General features: G+C 45.8%; 1 non-coding gene across 1 annotated transcript; it reads left to right on the forward strand.

The window, feature by feature from the left end:
- The first annotated feature begins 7,490 nt into the window (after positions 1-7,490).
- Trnap-cgg (transfer RNA proline (anticodon CGG)) lies at positions 7,491-7,565 on the forward strand. Its single transcript has one exon. It is a non-coding gene; the product is annotated as a tRNA-Pro (tRNA).
- Positions 7,566-11,270: the final 3,705 nt, after the last annotated feature.

Raw genomic sequence — 11,270 nt, forward strand, 5'->3', positions numbered from 1 at the left:
AGACCATCACACAGGAATTCCAAACAACATCAGGACCTACTGTAAGTACTATGACAGTTAGGCGGGAAATGGGAAAACGTGGATTTCATGATCGAGCGGCTGCTCACAAGCCACACATCACGCCGGTAAATGCCAAACGACGCCTGGCTTGGTGTAAGGAGCGTAAACATTGGACGATTGAACAGTGGAACAACGTTGTGTGTAGTGGCGAAATCACGGTACACAATATGGCAATCCGATGGCAGGATGAGGATATGGCGAATGCCCGATGAACGTCATCTGCCAACGTGTGTAGTGCGAACAGTAAAATTCGGAGGCGGTGGTGATGGTATGGTCGTGTTTTTGATGCAGGAAGCTTACACCCCTTATTGTTTTGCGTTGCATTATCACAGCACAGGCCTACATTGATGTTTTAAGCGCCTTCTTGCTTCCCACTGTTGAAGAGCAATTTGGGGATGGCGATTGCATCTTTCAACGTCATCGAGCACCTGTTCATAATGCACGGCCTATGGCGGAGTGGTTACGCGACAATAACATCCCTGTAATGGATGGGCCTGCACAGAGCCCTGACCTGAATCCTATAGAACACCTTTGGGATGTTTTGGAACGCCGACTTCGTGCCAGGCCTCACCGACCGACATCGATACCTCTCCTCATTGCAGCACTCTGTGAAGAATGGGCTGCCATTCCCCAAGAAATCTTCCAGCACCTGACTGAACGTATGCCTGGCTACAAAGTGGCTCAAATGGCTCTGAGCACTATGCGACTTAACTTCTGAGGTCATCAGTCGCCTAGAACTTAGAACTAATTAAACCTAACTAACGTAAGGACATCACACACATCCATGCCCGAGGCAGGATTCGAACCTGCGACCGTAGCGGTCGCTCGGTTCCAGACTGCAGCGCCCAGAACCGCACGGCCACTCCGGCCGGCGTATGCCTCCGAGAGTGGAAGCTGTCATCAAGACTAAGGGTGGGTCAACACCATATTGAATTCCAGCATTACCGATGGAGGGCGCCACGAACTTGTAAGTCATTTTCAGTCAGGCGTCCTGATACTTCTGATCACATAGTGTACGTAACGCATGATTACACAAGCACTGCCGGCCGAAGTGGCCGTGCGGTTAAAGGCGCTGCAGTCTGGAACCGCAAGACCGCTACGGTCGCAGGTTCGAATCCTGCCTCGGGCATGGATGTTTGTGATGTCCTTAGGTTAGTTAGGTTTAACTAGTTCTAAGTTCTAGGGGACTAATAACCTCAGCAGTTGAGTCCCATAGTGCTCAGAGCCATTTGAACCATTTTGAACACAAGCACTCTCCGCAGGTGGGAGCCTTTCTTTGACTGGGGAAATTCCAGACTCCCTCCCCCCCCCCCCCCCCCCCTCTCTATCTCTCTCTCTTTCAAGTGGTTACTTCCTGCTTGTTGCCTTCCCTCCTGCGATTGTGAATTGGTGGGAAGTGGGAAAATTTGTCTTTGTTTAGGGTCCAGACTGGGAGCATCTCATGACACGAAATGGACCGTAAATTCGATATTAAGTAGTAACTGAAAAAAAGAAAAATATTAATTATTTTGTGTAAAGGAAACTGACGATAAAGTGACATGTTTCACTTCATTGCGAAATGTATTCATTGTGTGTGGAACAAGTATTAACGTAAAGTAATTTAATGTAATGTATTGTTTTTTATTTAGACATGAATTATATTACTGATTGACGTGAATTAAATTACTAATTAAATTGGAGGGAAATGCTGACCTGTGGTTCTCTTTATCTGGGTGGGGAAAAATAGCCCACTCTTATGATGCTGCAGGACAAACGGCGGCTGGCTTAATTGCGATATCAAAAATGGTTGGAAGTACTTCATTTGCTCTGCACTACCAAATTAAGTGTTATAAATTTACAGGAGTCACATAGATTGCTGAAAACACTCACCACCACCTTGTGACGTTTCTTCTTTATAATAATATACATTTATCCTGTCTTCATGGTCGAGAATTACACTCATACGTTTTGCAAATCAGACCGCCACAAATACACTCCTGGAAATGGAAAAAAGGACACATTGACACCGGTGTGTCAGACCCACCATACTTGCTCCGGACACTGCGAGAGGGCTGTACAAGCAATGATCACACGCACGGCACAGCGGACACACCAGGAACCGCGGTGTTGGCCGTCGAATGGCGCTAGCTGCGCAGCATTTGTGCACCGCCGCCGTCAGTGTCAGCCAGTTTGCCGTGGCATACGGAGCTCCATCGCAGTCTTTAACACTGGTAGCATGCCGCGACAGCGTGGACGTGAACCGTATGTGCAGTTGACGGACTTTGAGCGAGGGCGTATAGTGGGCATGCGGGAGGCCGGGTGGACGTACCGCCGAATTGCTCAACACGTGGGGCGTGAGGTCTCCACAGTACATCGATGTTGTCGCCAGTGGTCGGCGGAAGGTGCACGTGCCCGTCGACCTGGGACCGGACCGCAGCGACGCACGGATGCACGCCAAGACCGTAGGATCCTACGCAGTGCCGTAGGGGACCGCACCGCCACTTTCCAGCAAATTAGGGACACTGTTGCTCCTGGGGTATCGGCGAGGAGCATTCGCAACCGTCTCCATGAAGCTGGGCTATGGTCCCGCACACCGTTAGGCCGTCTTCCGCTCACGCCCCAACATCGTGCAGCCCGCCTCCAGTGGTGTCGCGACAGGCGTGAATGGAGGGACGAATGGAGACGTGTCGTCTTCAGCGATGAGAGTCGCTTCTGCCTTGGTGCCAATGATGGTCGTATGCGTGTTTGGCGCCGTGCAGGTGGGCGCCACAATCAGGACTGCATACGACCGAGGCACACAGGGCCAACACCCGGCATCATGGTGTGGGGAGCGATCTCCTACACTGGCCGTACACCACTGGTGATCGTCGAGGGGACACTGCATAGTGCACGGTACATCCAAACCGTCATCGAACCCATCGTTCTACCATTCCTAGACCGGGAAGGGAACTTGCTGTTCCAACAGGACAATGCACGTCCGCATGTATCCCGTGCCACCCAACGTGCTCTAGAAGGTGTAAGTCAACTACCCTGGCCAGCAAGATCTCCGGATCTGTCCCCCATTGAGCATGTTTGGAACTGGATGAAGCGTCGTCTCACGCGGTCTGCACGTCCAGCACGAACGCTGGTCCAACTGAGGCGCCAGGTGGAAATGGCATGGCAAGCCGTTCCACAGGACTACATCCAGCATCTCTACGATCGTCTCCATGGGAGAATAGCAGCCTGCATTGCTGCGAAAGGTGGATATACACTGTACTAGTGCCGACATTGTGCATGCTCTGTTGCCTGTGTCTATGTGCCTGTGGTTCTGTCAGTGTGATCATGTGATGTATCTGACCCCAGGAATGTGTCAATAAAGTTTCCCCTTCCTGGGACAATGAATTCACGGTGTTCTTATTTCAATTTCCAGGAGTGTATATTGTAGCGCTAAATATAGGCAAGGTCTTGTATGCGCCGACGTTTGAGGACACACACACACTCCCCAAGGACAGTGTTTCCACTAAACATATCTGGCGAAAAAGAAAAACGTCAGATCGCACACACTCACAATCGGGAAGTACGTGTTGTCCACCGACTGCAGGGGTGCCCGGAGACAAGGCCGCACTGGCCACACAATTTGTTGCGAACCCATCTCCAGGTACCCACATGCCAGCCGTACCAGAAGTTTCAGAGGCTGGAGAGACAGTGACCATGACTGTCCAGCCATCAGCCGATCAACTTACATGGGGGAGAGGGTGATAATCGTCCAGCACAAACACTGCCATATTGAATCTTCTCAATTCTCCACGCAAAAATCGGAGAATGCATGCAACACACAAGATCGCTTCTGTCGTCACTCAGTATTAAACTTTCATCAATTGTTCTGAAAGCAGTAACAGAACACCATTTGACCATGAGAGCTTCTGACAATGCTCACCTGTGTAAAATCTGCTTACAGGAAGGAGAGGGAGAGGTAAACATCATTTCGTCCCCAGCACACTGCTGTTGCTGAGATCTGTGCTCTAGAGTTCCATACAATCCAGAAACAAGTGCTTTGCGACATGTGCACCCCACTAAGCTAGTAGTGACTAGGTTCTGTATTGGAGTTTATTGCTAGAAGAAACAGAAAATCTGAGTGCTGCCTATGCCGATGCATTACTAAGGCATTACACAGCAGATGTAATCCCGAACTGAGAACCAGAGGTTCTTGGTTTCATAATGTATGATGAATGGAAAGATTTGCCATATATCAGTTCAATATAGGGGGAAGTCTACCCACTCTAGAGACATTGTACCATACTCCACGTATTGATGATGTTAGGCGAAATTGGTATGGATACAGTGCAAATATAACAAAATCCGTTTAAAGCAGAAATGGTTGTATTGACAATCAGCCTATACTATTGCAATGGCCTTCTGTGTATGAGTACTAGCTCATGGGTTCGGATAATCAAAATGGATATGTGCGACTACATAACATTTGAGAGGAAATCTCCCTCCGCTAAAAATAACTTGGTTTTTAAGTTACGATTTATAAATACGGAAACAGAGTGTTCGAGTCTGATCCCATCTAAATGCTACTGATATGGAAGTACATTTAAAAAATCGGTATGAGATTTATAACGTACAGAAGACTGTAGGTTCAATCTGTGTGTGTGTGTGTGTGTGTGTGTGTGTGTGTGTGTGTGTGTGTGTGTGTGTAGTCTTCAGTCCAGAGACTGGTTTGATGCAGCTCTCCATGCTATTCTATTCTGTGCAAGTTTCTTCATCTCCCAGTACCTACTACAACCTACATCCTTCTGAATCTGTTTAGTGTATTCATCTCTTGGTCTCCCTCTACGATTTTTACCCTCCACGCTGCCCTCCAATACTAAATTGGTGATCCCTTGATGCCTCAGAATATGTCCTACCAACCGGTCCCTTCTTCTAATCAAGTTGTGCCACAAATTTCTCTTCTCTCCAATTCTATTCAATACCTCCTCATTAGTTATGTGATCTACCCATCTAATCTTCAGCATTCTTCTCTAGCACCACATTTCGAAAGCTTCTATTGTCTTCTTGTCTAAAATATTTATCGTCCACGTTTCACTTCCATACATGGCTACACTCCATACAAATACTTTCAGAAACGACTTTCTGACACTTAAATCTATACTCGAAGTTAACAAATTTCTCTTCTTCAGAAACGCTTTCCTTGCCAATGCAGTCTACATTTGTTAATTATGGAATGGAGTACCCTATACAGCGTCAGTTTACTTATATAGCACTGACAGTCGCTTGGGACCTATGTTACACACATTTGATTCCAATGCACTGATTATTGGGTATTTTTTCTTCATAGGCAAACTATATTTCAGAATTAGAATGGAGTCTGTATGCATGTATATGACATGGAAAAATCTATTTTTAATGGAAATTTTTGTTAATGGCGAGAAGCAGTACCACACATAGCACCACTGTACTTAAATAGCCCTGACAGACGTTTGGAGATAAGTTACACTCATCTCATTCCATTGCATAACTGGATTACTGCGTATTGTTTCTTCTTCCTAAGCAAATTGTACTTAGAAATCAGTTGTTGTTGTTATGGTCTTCAGTCCTGAGACTGGTTTGATGCAGCTCTCCATGCTACTCTATCCTGTGCAAGCTTTTTCATCTCCCAGTTCCTACTGCAACCTACATCCTTCTGAATCTGCTTAGTGTATTCATCTCTTGGTCTCCCTCTACGATTTTTACCCTCCACGCTGCCCTCCAATACTAAATTGGTGATCCCTTGATGCCTCAGAACATGACCTACCAACCGATCCCTTCTTCTGGTCAAGTTGTGCCACAAACTTCTCCCCAATCCTATTCAATACTTCCTCATTAGTTATGTGATCTACCCATCTAATCTTCAGCATTTTTCTGTAGCACCACATTTCGAAAGCTTCTATTCTCTTCTTGTCCAAACTATTTATCGTCCATGTTTCACTTCCATACATGGCTACACTCCATACAAATACTTTCAGAAATGACTTCCTGACACTTAAATCTATACTCGATGTTAACAAATTTCTCTTCTTCAGAAACGATTTCCTTGCCATTGCCAGTCTACATTTTATATCCTCTCTACTTCGACCATCATCAGCTATTTTGCTCCCCAAATAGCAAAACTCCTTTACTACTTTAAGTGTCTCATTTCCTAATTTAATTCCCTCAGCATCACCCGACTTCATTAGACTACATTCCATTATACTTGTTTTGCTTTTGTTGATGTTCATCTTACATCCTCCTTTCAAGACACTGTCCATTCCGTTCAACTGCTCTTCCAAGTCCTTTGCTGTCTCTGACAGAATTACAATGTCATCGGCGAACCTCAAAGTTTTTATTTCTTCTTCATGAATTTTAATACCTACTCCGAATTTTTCTTTTGTTTCCTTTACTGCTTGCTCAATATACAGATTGAACAACATCGGGGAGAGGCTACAACCCTGTCTTACTCCCTTCCCAACCACTGCTTCCCTTTCACGTCCCTCGACTCTTATAACTGCCATCTGGTTTCTGTACAAATTGTAAATAGCCTTTCGCTCCTTGTATTTTACCCCTGCCACCTTTAGAATTTGAAAGAGAGTATTCCAGTCAACATCAGAAGAGGATATATATGCACATATGTTGCTTTGAAGACTGTAGTCTTGCTAACGGTGGGAGGAAACTCTACACACAGCATCATTTTACTTAAATAACCCTGGGAAACGTTTGGTGACTATGTTACAGCCGTCTGATTTCCATTGCTTTGCTGGATGACCTGTATTTTCATCGTAGGCAAATTATATTTCTGAATGAGGATGGAATCTATATGCGAATATGTGGCTGGGAAGACTCTAGTTTTAGTGGAACATTTGTTAATGGTGGGAGGGTGTACCACACGCAGCATCGCTGTACTTAAAAAGCACTGACTTACGTTTGGAAACAGTGCGACAGTTGAAACTTCGTGGCAGATTAAAACTGTCTGCCGGACCGAGACTCGAACAAGGGACCTTTGCCTTTCGCGGGCAAGTGCTCTACCGACTGAGCTACCAAAGCACGACTCACGCTCCGTCCTCACAGCTCTAATTCCGCCAGTACCTCGTCTCCTACCTTCCAAACTTCACAGAAGCTCTCCTGCGAACCTTGCAGAACTAGCGTGAGTCGTGCTTTGGTAGCTCAGTGGCTAGAGCACTTGTCCGGGAAAGGCAAAGGTCCCGAGTTCGAGTCTCGGTCCGGCACACAGTTATAATCTGCCAGGAAGTTTCATATCAGCGCACACTCCGCTGTAGAGTGAAAATTTCATTCTAGAAACATCCCCCAGGCTGTGGCTAAGCCATGTCTCCGCAGTATTCTTTCTTTCAGGAGTGCTAGTTCTGCAAGGTTCGCAGGAGAGCTTCTGTGGAGTTTGGAAGGTAGGAGACGAGGTACTGGCGGAATTAGAGGTGTGAGGACGGGGCGTGAGTCGTGCCTGGGTAGCTCAGTCGGTAGAGCACTTGCCCGCGGAAGGCAAAGGTCCCGAGTTCGAGTCTCGGTCCGGCACACAGTTTTAATCTGCCAGGAAGTTTCATATCAGCGCACACTCCGCTGTAGATTGAAAATTTCATTCTAGTGCAACAGTTTTACACAAGTAACTGTTTTTTTTGTGTGCTTTGGATTCCAGATTTATTGCATTCAAAACGTGTTGGAGCAGGTGTATCGTCTTGCAATTAACTTTCTTTGATCTTTGAATAATTGAGTGACTGAAATCATGAACAGCATATACCCATTTCAGAGCTCCCACTGTCTTAAGCAAAACAACATCAAAGATCTACTCTCACTCCACTGCAGCACATACCACTTCAGGCAGACCCTGTGTGTTCGCGGCGCTTTGTTACTTTAGAAACACGTCCTGTAATGACTCTGGAGCTGTTAATTTCAATTTAGCCAACACCAACCACAATGACTATAGATGCACTAATACTGCTACTGTCGAAGATGGGAATACCGACACAGAATGTGTCATACTTAGTTGTTAACTGCCACTTGATCTCGTGTATGTCAATTTCCTTCACAGCTTTTTTCAGTTTATTTGGACGAACCCCACCTTCGAACCTCACTATACATTCTCACATTCCACTAGAACTTTGAGGTCATTGTTAGTTGCTATCCGAACATTAACACGCATAGACCTGTTTGTGGTTAAATGATACATACCAGTGAACATTAACATCGACTCGATGGCTCAACACCATATAGTCCGTGTCTACCAATCTGTCAGTCTACATGTGTTCATGGTACATGACTGATCTGTGAAGCAAAAGCGTCATGCGGATGCTGCTGGGATCGTATGGTTGAGTATACTCCATTCGAATATGTGACGGAAAAAATCACAAGGAAAGACGACATATTTCTCCTGGAAACATATGGATGGATTAGGGTGTATGTGGAAGTATATAGGCAAGTTTTTACTCGATCAGCTTGTGAGATTGGGATGGATGGGAAATCGATAGTACTGGTGTGATGTACCCTCCCACAAGCACTGTATAGCTGCTTACAAGATATTTCTTTTAGATGTGGGTTGAGTGTAGGAGAAGGAGTTGTCTGGAAGAAGGCGGGAAGACCTGTGGTAGAGTTGTAGTTGACCTCAATGGAACTGAATTTATTGGACATTAATAGGATTATAAATCCCGTACACTATCATCAGAAGCGTTAAGCGCCGCAAAATGCCTAGCAGGTAGTATGTGGAGCGAGCTGAAGTAGAAGGCATATATCGGGTTCGGATGCCTTTGCTTGAATCTTAAGAGATGCGATCCAAATACTAAGAACTGACTAATCTCTGAGATGAAGCAGGAGAATATATCAGACTCGAAACCATCTGCATAGTTTTTTAAGGATGGTGTGATCGCTCACTAAGGTGTGATACTGTAGTAGGTCAGTGGCCACACATCCCGTCGGTGTGTCACCTAGACTGTTCTACTACTGTTCATATCGAGATGTAAGAGGCACTAAGATGAGTGCTGTTGTTGGAGGAAACATTGACATTGATTTGGTCTGGCTTGTACTTGTTGGTTAATTGGCTCTCGACCCATTTTGGTTGGATAAGCTTGTAATTACCAGGTTTGCTTTTAAATAAATAACCAGCACTATGGAAGAACAAAGGGATACCATCGAGTGGGGAGGCATGTGGGGGTAAAAAATGAGCAATGCTGTGATTATGTCCTGAATCTCCCCCCGTTCTTGCAGTAGCTCTGAATTATGTGTGGAGATGTAAGGTTGTTGAACCAGCGTGAATGATTCAACGGCTAGTGTATTGAAAGCTCTGAGATACTGTTAGATTCGTATTGTGAAGGTACGCTTCATTTGAAGACATGTGATTTATTTCTCACGAAACACTATGCTGTCAACGAAGATTCTGACACCATTACACTGTAGTATGTCTAACGTAGTAATCCTAGGAATGTGGTAAAGGAGATTAGGACATGTACAGGGGGATATTTACAATCCGTCATTTGATATTGATGAATTGTTGCTACCATGCTTCTGAATGTCATTGTGCAGTTCACGAATACTCTTTGTGGTTATGAATTTCATCGTGCACGTTAGTGTGCTATTTTTCTCATTGTGATAGCTCTCTGCCTATTCAGTGATGAGTTGAGGGCTAGACCTTTCTAACTAACGGAACAGTGCTGTCAGATCGTGATGCAATTTCGAGAGAATTAACAGGGGTCTTTCACTTGGCGGACCGAGCGAGGTGGCGCAGTGGTTAGACACTGGACTCGCATTCGGGGGGACGACGGTTCAATCCCACGTCCGGCCATCCTGATTTAGGTTTTCGGTGATTTCCCTAAATCGCTCCCGGCAAATGCCGGGATGGTTCCTTTGAAAGGGCACGACCGACTTCCTTCGCCATCCTTCCATAATCCGATGAGACCGATGACCTCGCTGTCTGGTCTCCTTCCCCAAACAACCCAACCCCCTCACTTGGCGGAGGGACATCTCTTCCTCGTCGAAATCGCTGGATTCAATTGCTTTATATAGGAAACCAGAAGGTTCATGAGAATATGACAGATAAGTGATACTCTGATAAAAGGGTAGAAGTGGACTCTACACCGCTTCTCCTAAGTGTTGTGTGCAAACATATTACAACCCTTCACATGTGCCTCACGAAGTGACTGCAGTGAGAAAATTGGGTGTTAATGTGAAGGTTTGTACTGAGGGACAATCAGCAGCAGAAATTCGGTCTTTTGTTTTATCGATAAATAAGAGGCAACATTCTTCTGTGGGTGTTGTGTGCCTATAAATGGTTGGGCTGACATGTTAATAGGCAGACTAAATTTACATCTTCATCTGCGTGCCAGAGGGTACCCTGTACCACTACGAGTCATTTTCTTTCCTGTTCCCCTCGAAAATAGAGCGAGGGGAAGAAAGCTATCTATATGCCTCCATATGAGCGCCAATTTCTCGTATCTTCATTGTCCTTATGCGAAATGTGTGTTGGTGGCAGCAGAATCCTTACGTAGTCAGCTTCAAATGTCAATTCTCAATAGCGTTCCTCGAAAAGAACATCGCCTGGAGAGTCTATGTCGGGGCTGGAATTGCAATTAAAACTATACATCCAAGCCGTGCCTGTTTGTCTCGTAGTGTGCCATAGCCAGCTGCAGGAGTGGACAGGAGACTTCAACCGTCCAGAACCTGCGGCTTAGCTGCATGTGGCTGGTGTGTGTGAAGAAAGGCAGTGGCTAGTCTGCTCGTGCCTGCAGCCGCCTAGACAGGCCCTGGCGGTGGCACTCACGGGGCCTTCTGGATAGCTGAATAGTGAACTACCAAAATGCTGTCTCAGTGGCGACAGAAGCGAACACTTGTGTTGCGTGTATTCACCGATTTTTATATGGAAATTTGAAATTATCACTGGATGATTATTCCCTCCCCCCTCCCTACCTCAGTGTAAATTCATCGGATGATGGCTGGGCGCTGATGGTGACAGTTGCTCTGGCCTCTGAATGTCTGGTACACCAGCGTGAGGGTACCTGGAGATGGCTCGCAAGTGCCGGCACGGCTGTGGGTCCAGGCTCTCCAGCAGTTCTTGGAATATGTTGTGCGGAAACCTTGTAAGGGATTGTGCTTGTGTTCTCGAACATCAGTGCAAACAAGACCTCAGATACACGAGGGCTGTTCAACAAAGAGTGATCATAATTTTTTATGGTCATAATTTTCCCCGCTAAAATTTAATCTTATGATATTCTGTTAGCTTAATGTGCAACAAACAC

This window comes from Schistocerca nitens, chromosome 7 (genome assembly GCF_023898315.1).
Source record: "Schistocerca nitens isolate TAMUIC-IGC-003100 chromosome 7, iqSchNite1.1, whole genome shotgun sequence".
Lineage (NCBI taxonomy): Eukaryota > Metazoa > Arthropoda > Insecta > Orthoptera > Acrididae > Schistocerca > Schistocerca nitens.